At 39.4% G+C, this 10,828-nt stretch overlaps 1 protein-coding gene across 1 annotated transcript in view; it reads left to right on the top strand.

Moving 5' to 3' along the window:
- The window catches only part of lrpap1 (low density lipoprotein receptor-related protein associated protein 1), a 26,414-nt gene that overhangs the window by 7,330 nt on the left and 8,256 nt on the right, over positions 1 to 10,828 (top strand). The window lies entirely within an intron of this gene.

Here is a 10,828-nt window from a genome sequence, read left to right as displayed (position 1 = left end):
CCTCTCTCCTATCACTTCCTGCAGGTTTTCTGGCTCTGGAGCTGTGGAGTCTGGATCTGTGGTTGCGGGTCACCTGCTGCCCCCGTGTTCCTGCTCGACACCCTCTGCTGCAACGACTATTGTTGCTAGTCTTATTGTTATTATTGTTATTATAATCATTAACATTACGATGGTTACCATTAACACTATTATAAATATCTGTACCATTTTTCATTTAGTCTATAGCAACATTACCTTCACTGCCTGTACCTCTGTGTGTATATTGTGTAGGCTGCCTCCCTCCCCTCTCTCTCTCCTTACATCCCTCTCTTTTTCTCTCTCTCTCTCTCTCTCTCTCTCTCCCTCCTTCACCCCCACTGGTCGAGGCAGATGGCCGCCCACCCTGAGCCATGGTTCTGCTCGAGGTTTCTGCCTCTTAAAAGGAAGTTTTTCCTTGCCTCTGTCGCCTAGTGCTTGCTCTTGGTGGGAACTGTTGTTCTGTAAATATCATCACAGAGTACGGTCTAGACCTGCTCTTTTATGAAAAGCGCTGTAAGATAACTGTTGTTGTGATTTGGCGCTATATAAATAAAAACTGATAAATAAATGTTAATGAGTATAAATGTATACCCTAACAGGGTTATAGAATACTTGTGCAATCTGAGTTATGTAATAAGCTACAAAGTTAGATAGAATTATTGTCCTGCCCAAGTTTAAATTTCAGTCTAACAGTTACTGTTCATATCTGTCATCATCTTTCGAACAGAACTCAGTCGACTTGAGCAGCACAAACAGTACACAGCAACAACAAAGGCGTCTTTACAAATGTATCTGTAAGTTATTTACTAATGAAGAACATCAGACCATTTTTATGCGTTCATATGCAACTTTCACAGTTGTAAAAAGTGGCATTTAGTTTGCATGATGTGTTCCATGGCTACAAGTGCATGCTTTTCTGGCTTTAGTGTCGGGGCAACATGGCAGAGCTAATGCTATACACTACAAGTCACACAAAGTATTCCAGCCACCCAGGAGGACAGACTGTTGGACTTTCCATGAGATGATATTTTTAATTAATTCGTACATAGTGGCATGTGTATTCTAATTAATATTTGTATTAATATATAATAATTACTTTATTGTAATTGATCAGATGTTGTGTGCAGGAATTCTTCAATACTGAGTTGCTGTGCTTAGCCCTGATGTCAACATAATCATTGGTGAAATTCTCACAGTCGGCAGTTATTCACAAAACATGTCAGGATATAAAAATAGAACAGTTTTTCAAGGGAAAGAGAGCACAATGAAACACAATCGACGTTGCACTTTCACATTGGTTCGACTTTAATTTTGGCTATATATTTCAACCCTCTGATGACATCAACTTTTTGTTGTTACCTGGGCAGTCTTCCACCTGGCCGAACCCACAACAAATACTGACACATGTAAATGTGGTTTTATCAATTTAAGGGAACCATTTCTCATCAGAATAAAAAGGTGTAAAAAAGCACTATACATAAAATATCACTCCCTTTGTGTACCTCATCATTTTAACAGTTGGAGGCAGAAGACATCCTATAGGCCCACATTACAGAACAGATCAATGAAGAGGAAGAGGCTTTGTCAGGAGTCATGAGGCATCAGATGTCTTCCACAAATGGAATACTAAAATCCAACAATGCAAAAATACCTCCATCACAACAAATGTCCAGCATTTTAAATCCTGATGTCGTGATGGGCCATTATTGAGGCAGCCTGTCCTCACCTGAAAAACGACAAAATGGGTCGTTTGTTAAAGCATGTTATTGCGATGACTTACCTAAAGTACTTACTTTAACCCAAACCAGAAGGCTTTCCTAAACCTAACCAAACTGCTTCACAACGTTAACCACTTACGTCATGTGACTTATATAAAAGAGTTAAGGTACGGTGCCTGTTGCTGGACTGGTACGGAAAACACTCAAATGTGTTGTTTTGAGAGGCACTTGTTGTATTGAGCATTATGACTTATTATGATGATCAAATTGGATGCCTATTTTTAGTTTTAGATTGCTTTTTCAGAGAAAAGAGTCATTTAATAAACGTAAGGTTACATGATGTCTTGTTATAAGTGTTCAGTTCAGTTGAGCAGTTGAATTGGGAAATTTGGAAACTTGGCCTATCTCAAAACTATGTTCTAGACCTCTGATAGGTTGAAAGCACAAGCCTTAAACACCCTCAAACAAAAGTCAGTATGTTATTATACAGTGTAATTTGTAGCAGTTGACTAACACCCAGTGAGAGTGGCCAGGTTCACTTCAGGCCACAGATTCAGTGAAGAAGAGCAGAGGGTCTGTACTGCTAGAAACAGGCTGAGATTTCTCTGAACTCCCACTGCTCTGTTCTCCGAGTGTGTAATCCCAACAGCTGGTAAGACAGTTTAAACACACAGTAACCTCAGTCCCTCACTGTGTCACCATGAAGCCTTTGCCAGCTGCCAAATCCAAACATTTCACTGCATCCTGGATGTTCTCCATCAAAACTGATAAATGTGGCTTTGATTTTAGCCTTTTATAGTATTGTCTTTCCTTATAGTACTCATGTACTCATACTAAACAAGAATGAATCACTATTCTATCAATATTTCACTATTGAATCAATATTTCTTATGCATGACGATTTTATGGTTTTATCTGATTTGGTAGACAAAGTTTTGGTGCTGTGCCAAGTTCTGTAAAAAGAAAACAACAGTGTGCTGATGCCATCAAGTGGTTATATGTAGGAACTGCAGATCTGTCAAAGAAATACTGGAGAATGTGGGGTTGTTCAATGTTTCTTAATGCTCTTTGTAGTGGAGCCTTTTCATAGGTCATTTTTGAAAATGATTTGATGCTAAAATTCTTTTCTTCATTTAACAATTAAACATAAACTCATGATCCCAAGCTCATATTTGACATCCAGGACAGATAGTGTGTCCATGTTCATCTCCAGTAAGTATAAAATGTAATAGTCCAATTCAATAAACGCTAAATGTAGTGTTTGTACTTTAACTACACCTAATAACTGTCAAGTAGCACACTTTGTCATGATAGTATTATATTTTAAAAATAATGCATTGCCTTAAGCTGTTTGAACTTTATTTCCTCCCCATTTTATTTTCCTGTTGTCATCATTGTACGTTGGAAAAAGCCTCAGGTGAGGAGACGTCGCCTATCACAGTACACTAAATTTAATCAACACACACGGTATCTGATAAAAGTAGGAGATAAGCAGTTGATAAAACTGTGAAGATGATAGGAAAAACTGAAGTTTGCTGCCAGATTCATGTTCTGTAAACCAACCTCTTGTGCAATTACGCAGTGGAAGAATTTAGAGGCACATAAATAAAACCGAATGCAATCAAAGCATGGAGAAGACCAGTGAATTGCCTAGCAACAGCCAACCTCCTCAAACATCATATTTATAGCAACAAGTATCAACAGGCTCATCTGTCCTACCTTTACCTCTGTAGAGAACCACATTAAGAGCAGAAGCTCAATCTTCAGAATCATGCAGTGAAACTCAGAAGCTGTGTCTCAATACTATCCACATTACATACTAATTGTACATGGTATTACTAAACAGCAAAATGTCTTCCTCAATATCTAATACTTTGTTTTGTTTTGTTTTCCAAGATCATTCTGGAGTTGTCCCACCAGTATTAGTAATTTATTTAATTTTGTGCAGCGGTAAGTAGACATTCCATTTGTGCATTGCACTGTGGGACAATGACAGCACGCTCAAAACTTATTACACTTATTGTGCACACTGACTGTTTTGAGTATACATGATTTTGTCACTGTATGTAGTATGGAAGTGGGAGACCGCTAGAAAGAATGAAAAAATGAAAAATCTAATTTACGGCAAATGAACAGTGTAAGACTCAAACTTTGAACTAAACGACAGACACATGTAGATAAAGTAAGTTGAGGAGTGATGGAGACGAGATCATTTAAGAGTTTTGCCTTTAATAAACTCAGCATAAGGAAAATGGGAGAAATCTCAGAAAGACCATGAAATGGGAACTGTAGAGGAGGAATACATAGGACAACAAATATATTATTGCAATTAATAGATGTACATAAGTCAGTTGAGGTACAACTACTGTCTACGACACCTCATATATTTCACAGCTATAGTATGTAGTTACTCTGCAGGTTACATTTTTTTTTAACCAGTGAAATACCAGAAACATTCAGATCCTTTATTTAAGTACAAGAAAACTACAAAAGTAAAATTTCTGCATTGAAAATTCTACTTAAAGGATAGATTCACATTTTTGTCAAGTTTTAAGGTATGTTCAGTGAAAGTTGCTTTGATTGCCACTGTATAATTGTTGCTCCTGTCTATACTGGCCATGTATAGGCTGGATCAGTTCCTAAAGTGAAGTTAACTGATGGGGGACAAAAGCCACAGTCCTTGATTTGGCCCCCTGTCCCCTTCATCATGTGTTTCCTCACTAGGGGGAGTACTTGTTTTTCAAATCGCTGTCACAACATTCCCCGACATATGATATCCTTGATGATAAGACAGCCATTTTCAGGCAACTGTATTGTATTGTGTCATTATCTTCTCCGTGTCATTGTTTCCAGCGCTGCCCTCAGTTTGACCTCTCCAATAGTTCCCCTGAGCTGTGCTGCAAACGCAGATAGATAGTCCTCTGAAGCCTGGTGAGCTTACACCACTGCCTGCTGACAGAGATAAGAAATCATACACCACAGGGCGAACACGGACCTCCATCCATCTGAAATGAGAGGTGTTGTTCTCAGCAAAAACGCTTTGAACGGTGCCATTTAACTACAGCATCGGCGCTCTACTGGAAGGTCTGCGAGGAGCTTGGGGAAATCCAAACGATGCTCAGCAATGAACGAGATGGAAGCACTTGTGTGGTGTTTGAAGTTGAGACTGAATGATGAATGCTAGGTGTTTTGATGACCTGCCACAGTCAGTCTTTTCATGTTTTAGTGAAAAATTCTTTTCGTTTTTGCAATAATGCATTTGAGGACTGTTCTCTGTGCTGTGGACGGCTGGATCGAGCCTTCTCTTCTGATTGCTGTCCCCCCCCAGAAACTCCAGGGGATCAAATTACACCGGCCAGAGCTTGATGAAACCATAGCACAAAGTCATCCATCAAACCCACAACTTTCTCATGATTTTCCTCCATCATATCTGATGTGATAAAGCCTGTGTGATCACGAATGAACAGAAGCTGCAGGGAGTTAAGGGCAGGTGCAGGAATGACACATTAAAGAGTTTTGACATGGGAGTTTAAAGGTTGGCGAATCTGACAGCTGATCATATTCATCAAAAACATATTCAATATCTTTAAATGTGTTTATGTATAGGTGCCATTTACACTGGGGATGCTGGGGACATGTCCCCACCACTTTTCGACACATTGTGACGCCCTTGTTTTTATGCTAAACTAACAAACGAACACTCAGACGGACACAACAAAAACACATTTAAAACAAAAACAATCAATCAACCAATCAAACAAAAAATAATTTTTGTCTGTAAACCAACCTCCACAACTCCACACTTTGCCCTGCACAAAACAAACCCACAAACGCTTATAGACACGTATAGATGAAAACAGAAACAACGCATCAAAATAAAACAAATCGCAACTAAACCCAACACAGATAAACAAAATTGACACACAAATCCACAAACAACAAAAACTGTTCTGCTACCCGAGCAGATCTTGGCAGATGAATTCTGATAGCTGCCTCGCATTTGCTGTGCTCCTTGATTGTTTTTAGCTTTATGACTATCTAACAGTGTTTTTCTTTATTCTCCTAGCCACTCTGTGTGTGTGTATCTGTCGATCTGGCTGGCGAGCTCCGGCAGACAATTGCCCTTACAGAGACATAAATTATAAAAGAAGACAGTGAACTGAACTGAACTGAAAACAAGCACTGAAATAAGAAGACACAACTTTCACACAAACAATGTTCACGCCCGTGAGCAGAGAAGCAGTGGACAAATCACAGAACACAAACACTACAACTGGTGTTACTAATGTGTTAATGATAATACAGATGTGACCAGAATAACCAGTGTGAATCAGACTGGAAGGCAGAGCGTCTGACTGTATAAGGTGATACCCTTATATCTATATTACATCTTCCCCATTATAAGCACGTAGAAATATCAGAATCATTTTTGAAGGATTCACTGGATTGCACAAATTCTGAATGTTAAAAACTCTGAATTAGACACAGTTCTACAAAAAGAGGTGATGCCTCGCTGGGTCTATTGCTCATGTCTCTGTAGAGGTGTTGAGTGTTCAGAGGTGTACGGACAAAACTTCATCAACAAATCTTTAAACAGATAGGACAGTGAATCCCCATGTCAATCCCCAAAATAAGGGCATTTTGGGTACTCCAGTCTGTAACTACAAATCTCTGAACTGAAATGAGCGAAAGGATTTGAAGTGATTCATGATTTCTACCTGTATCTGTAGTCACACAGTGCTGGTGAAGCGTGACCATAAGCTGGCCAATTCAGTAGTTTCACTAAAGGAACCAGATCTAATATGTTTTTATCAAAATTTTATCTGATTCAGTTGGAGCTGGCACCAGTTCCTGAGCTATGTAAGTCCTCTGAAAAACAAAATTGAATGTAAGAAAAAAGAGAGCAATGCCCCCCCAGAGGACCAGAATTCCTGTCAGCAGCACGGCTCAGCGCGAGCAGGACATTCAGTTTATCTGCAGCATCTCTCCGCTACTGTATAGATGTCCACTAAGCCAGGATGAGCCACAGTCCTCTCACATCAGCTCAATAATTATTTCTTGCTCCGGCACAGGCCTGGCAGCGCTTCTCCCTCCGTCAATCAATGGCAAGGAAGAGCCCTCCGAGCAACGGGACAAAGCGGGCATCGATCTGTGTGGAGTGTGTGTGAGGACATGTTAACAACACGCAAGTCCCTCTGCACTGTCTCAACGAGAAAGGAGCATCCGGTCCTGGAGCATCATTCAGAACAGGGTCTAGTAAGATGACGAATTGAGGTTTTACATTACATTTAATCTTTTAGCCGACGCTCTTATCCAAAGCGACTGACAATTGCTACATATGTCAGAGGTCTTGCTCAAGGACACATTGGTTAATGTCATTGTGGGGGGGATTGAACCTGGGTCTACCACACCAAAGGCATGTATCCACTGCTCCATCACCACCCCGCTGAACAAGCAGAGCAACATCAGCATTCATTTGGATGTTTTGGTCGCCGCCAACTCCTGAGAAAAATATTTCTTTGGCTGCTGAATGTTCCAGTTTACAGTGGGTTTTTAGAGCTGAAAACAGCTGCTGGAAAAAAGATTGAAGAGTGGGGAGTTTGCAGAACCAAAACATTGAGGTCACACATTACACATTAATGGTCTTTTGATCTGGTAGTGCAGCCTCAAATCACAGCATCTCAATTCCTGGAAGGATAAAAATGATCTTCCGTTCTGACTGTGGGCGTCAGTGTCCTTTAAGGAGCTCCTGGCTCTGCTGTTCCTTTTAAACGGGCTTCTTCCTTTGCCTCCATGCTGAGGCTGAACCTGACGGCCGGCTGCGATGGCAGTTAACACCAGTATGTTTTTACATATTAGTAAAGCGGAAACATTAAAAGTTAAGTTTGTGAGTAAGGAACAACTACTTAATAATCAAAACCAAACAGCAATTGATTCACGTGTTGTCATAAGAGAACCTGTCTCTATCTGCCAGCACCCTGTCTACACCTCCGCTCCTCTTTTCTCTATTCTCTCTGTGTCCTCTTCTCGACTTGGACAGCGAGGTGCTCTGAGCGTCTATGTACAATAAAGCTGGTTTGAATGTCTTGCATTTTAACAGTAAATTACGCTCCCAACTCCAAATATGCAATTGCAAGTGCAATTTTCTGGGGAACTGATTTCAAACAAATTGATCCCAGGTGTGTGTGTGACCATTAGAGAACCTACCTGTGTTTGTGTGCACCCCATTTTGTTTTCCCAGTCTCAGTCCTTCCTCTCCCTCTGCTTGTGGAGAGTCATCATAAAAATTGGGCTCCCTTTGCCGGCCTCCAGGTTGAGCCTCCTTCTCTTCCTCTCTGGGCTTTAGTGCAGAATAAAAATGTGTTGAAATCCTCAGTGTAAATCATCAACAGGGAGGTGGTGTAACACCTGCCTGTTGCAGCAACAGCGTCAAACTTACAGAAATAGGAGCATTTTGGGGGGAGAGGTCCTCCATGAGTTTGGCCACGAGAGCTGTGAGCTCCTTCACAGACGTGTTTTCCTCTCTGACTTTAAAATACTGAAACACAGATTAAGCCAAGCCAAAGTGCAGTGCTAAGTGCTTTTACTACTGATGTTAACATTACATTACATTACATTAATTGTGTTAATATTAAGTGGTCATCCAATATTTCAACCAGTAGTTTAGAATTTGCCTCTAAGAGTTTTAGGATTTATTTATGCTGGAACTTTGTCTCCAAATTATTTTCCAGGCAGCTGTAGACATTGTTGTCAACATTCAGATGATCTGACTCAATATCATTTTGTGTGAAGATAAATGATGAACATCAGTTCAACATCAAACTGAAATTTTCTCCTGAGGTGATGTTTGAGTCCAGAACTGCACCTATGATGTTACACTGTTGATACATGGAATTACATTTGAATTAAATACATGTAGATTGTCCTTACAGCAACCTGTGGTGTTTGATTAGTAATATTCTCTTTGAAGACTCTCAGTAACACAAACTCACATCTACTTGCAACATCTGCATAAAAAAAAGATTGCATGACACATTTGAAAGAGTTCAATCTTAAGTCTTTGTTTTCTCTTCGGTGGAAAGTCTGCTGAAGCAGTCATTACTGTTTGCTACTACAGGCAATCAAAAATTTCACAATTTCACAAATTGTTTTTATAAAAACTGTTGCTATCTTCTAAATGGCATATAGGCAGTGGTCAAAACAAGTCGTTAACAGTTGGAAAAGCAAATAATATTAAATACTATATATATATATATATACTATGTTTACAAAACATTGAATTGATTAACATGAGCTTTAGCTTGCTCTGCTTCCGATTTTAAGCTGAAGTAAAGGGTTAGGAGATCAACAGGTCTGACTGTAGAGAGCTGCATTTTAAAGTTATATTTGGGAATTTAGTTCTGCATTTCAGTATTATCCAGTGAACTGAAGCCAGGACAGAGGACTTTTTTCAGTAACACACTGTGTATCAGCTGTTTATTATTATTATTATTATTTATCCACTCCTGACTTCATGAATTGATTTTTTGTCCACTTGGGAAACTACTATTAGCATTAATGTGAGTTGTGTCCATCTGATGAAGCCCATTCACTCTCTTTTTAACTGTTGTTTTGGTCTCCACCAGCTCCTGAGAAAAATATCTTGCTTGGCTGCTAAATTAGCCACTATTACTATATTATACTACTATATTTATATTTATATTTATATTTAAAAACAGCTGCTGCTGAAAAACAAGGTTGATGAGAGGCAAGGCAAGTTTATTTGTATAGCACATTTCAACAACAAGGTAATTCAAAGTGCTTTACATTAAACATGGACAGCAACAGGGGAATATATAAAAATAAAAACAAAGTTTAAAAGCAGCATAGGGAAATTGAAAAAATACACATTAAAATATAATAAAAGTTACAGTGCAGTGTACAATCAGGGTTAAAAGAGTTAAATGGAAAATAAAAACAGGCTGAGGGGTTGAGCAAATGATTGAGTTACAATTATTTTGAAAAGAGAATAAACAGAGAAGTACACTTTATCTACTCTCTCTAGCTAGTCTTTACTCGGGTCCATAGCAATCTTTGGGTCCACTGAAACTCCAAAAACCCTCGGACACTACAGAGAAACCAGGACATGTCTGTCCGCAGGCCACTTTGATCCAGTTATACTCTGGACCCACTTGCACGTTTTACAGGTGGACAGAGGTTCCTGCAAATCACTCAGGCGCGAGATTTAAGACCACTTCCTTCACTATGTTCAATCTCACTCTCATTATCTTTTCACTCAATTACCTACTCATTTCTCACCGTGTAAATATTTAATTAAAAGCAATGGTAAAAAGCTAAAAACAAAGAAAAAGAAAACAGGACAAAGTTACAGCGCAGTGTAAGTTATCAATCTTCTACTTAAAGGCAGTGGTAAAAAGAAAAATCTTAAATATTTAATTAAAAGCAATGGTAAAAAGAAAAGTCTTCAGTCTTAATTTAAAAGAACTGACAGTTTTAGCAGACCTGCAGTTATCTGGGAGTTTATTCCAAATATACGGAGCATAATAACTGAATGCTGCTTCTCCTTGTTTAGTTTTGACTCTGGGGACGGAAAGCAGACCTGCCCCAGATGACCTGAGAGGTCTGGATGGTTCGTAACGAAGCTCAGAAATGTGTTTTGGCCCTAAACCATTCAGTGCTTTATAAACTAACAGCAGGATTTTGAAATCAATTCTTTGACATACAGCACCTGAAACAAGCCAATGTAAAGACCTCAGAACTGGAGTGATGTGATCCACCTTTTTGGTCTTAGTGAGGACTCAAGCAGCAGCGTTCTGAATCAGCTGCAGCTGTCTGATGGATTTCTTAGGGAGCCCTGTAAGGACACTGTTACAGTAGTCAAGTCGACTGAAGATAAATGCATGGATAAGCTTTTCCAGGTCCTGCTGAGACATAAGTCCTTTAATCCTTGATATATTCTTCAGGTGATAGTAGGCTGACTTTGTAATTGTCTTGATGTGGCTCCTCAAATTCAGGTCTGAGTCCATGACTACACCAAGATTTCTGGCTTGATTTGTGGTTCTTAACATTACAGACTGAAGTCGAGCACTGAC

Source organism: Micropterus dolomieu, linkage group LG04 (assembly GCF_021292245.1).
Source record: "Micropterus dolomieu isolate WLL.071019.BEF.003 ecotype Adirondacks linkage group LG04, ASM2129224v1, whole genome shotgun sequence".
Lineage (NCBI taxonomy): Eukaryota > Metazoa > Chordata > Actinopteri > Centrarchiformes > Centrarchidae > Micropterus > Micropterus dolomieu.
Note: the sequence above shows the minus strand (reverse complement) of the source record. Positions and strands in the feature narration are given on the sequence as shown.